Raw genomic sequence first — 1927 nt, forward strand, 5'->3', positions numbered from 1 at the left:
CCCACTTATTTTTCACCTTTTTTATTTCAAAATGTACTGTACTATCATTTTTCCAAAAGTTTTTATCCGAAATGTAGAAGTACAGAAAAAAATAAGTATGAATAATTAAAATTGTATTTAAATGTTAAATTATGATAAATGACCGTTAATAAATTTTGTTCTAACCACTATTTATTTTTTTATTTTTTTTATATATACAGGGTTTAACAAAAAGAACTGACTTTTGGAATAACTTTTGTTCTAATTAATGTCTTAAATTTTTTTTGTTTGTATATAATTTAAAGCCATGAACGCTACACGTGTAATAAAAGAAAAAAATATTTAAATTTTTTACTAGAAAAGATAAAAAAATTTGAATTTGATTTCAATTTTTTTGAATAAATTTAAAATATCAAATTTGTGAATCTGACTGTAAGAACAATTTGGATGGTAAAAACATTTATCTAAGTCAAGTAGTTTATTTTTTAGAATTTTTAAAATGTCAATATCTTTTATTTTTTATTATTAATTTGGAACGCAATAACTTTTTTAAAAATATTATTTTTGAACATTTGGTAACATGGGTATATTTCTTAAAATATTTACTAATCGTATAATTTTATCAATTTTCGTCATACGTTCAAGTAGCATACATTTTTTTTTTTTTTTGGTCAGTTCTTTCTGTTATACCCTGTATATATATAATTTATTGACGTTTGCGTTATATATTATTTATAATATTATAACAATTAACATTTTTCAAAAAACCAGATTTACAAATTGGCTATTTTGAATTTTTCAAAAAAAAATGTATAAACCTATTGATTTTACAATGATGATGTGTGTTTTTTTATTATCTTATTTATTTTTGTGGCTGTTATCATCTTTCAGGGCAGTAAAAATGCTTGGATTTTCTTCAACAGTATCTTTTCTGATAGGAAAGTGAATCTAGTTGGTACTTTGGGTGGTCAAAAGTAAAAATTGTGGAACGATGAATGTATTGATTTTACAATGATGTGAGTTTTTTTTTTTCGTGTCTGTGTACACGATAAATAGTCGAAATATTGGTTCGATTTTCAACTTCAGTATCTTGTTCGATGGAAAGTGAATATTTTTGGTACATTGAGCAGGTCGAAATTTAAAATGCACAGTAGTTTTCAAAAGCGCCGTGAAAAACAAAAGAAAAATTAAGAAAAAACGGGAATTTTTAAGCAAAATCTATTATATTGTTACAAGCAGTTGAAAAATATGTAAGATACATAGACACAATTTTTTTTTTTACAAGTATTTAAAGTTCAAATTTTGACAAAATTTATCAAATTTAAAATGTAATAATTATTTTGTAGTTACGAATTTATAAAATGTTCAACTTTTATAGCTAAGGATTGAAAATTTAAAACAAGGCGCAACGTAAATTGGTTATATATAACTTACTTTATTCACAATAATATCATCAAACATACTTGATAATATCATAGGCTGACTGACCGTTTTCGCTCAGAATCGTTTTTCTTATACAATGATATTATATCATTGTATTCAAATTTAACACCATCCGTTACAGTGACCCACTTGTAACCTACTGTACAGCAGAGCAACATCCACTCACCCACATTTTTTTTATTTTAAGTAAGTTTTGAACAAACAAATATTTCTTAATTAAATTTAATAAAAAGTTTTTCAGCACTGCATAGTGCACAATTGCTAATATTCGACGTGAACTTTTGTTGATGTGAGGAGATATAATTATTCTAATTTAATTGTCCGTCATCATTTTTAGTAGTCTCGATTTTTACATCACATGGATCCGTTCGAATGATAACGGTTATTAATATTTTATCAAGTAAAATCTTTGTTATCACTCAACAAAATTATTTTATTTTTAAATATTCTCATCAAATTGTATTAATTAAACCTGATTATAGTACAAAACCAACTAAAAGACCAA

This window comes from Metopolophium dirhodum, chromosome 1, assembly GCF_019925205.1.
Source record: "Metopolophium dirhodum isolate CAU chromosome 1, ASM1992520v1, whole genome shotgun sequence".
Lineage (NCBI taxonomy): Eukaryota > Metazoa > Arthropoda > Insecta > Hemiptera > Aphididae > Metopolophium > Metopolophium dirhodum.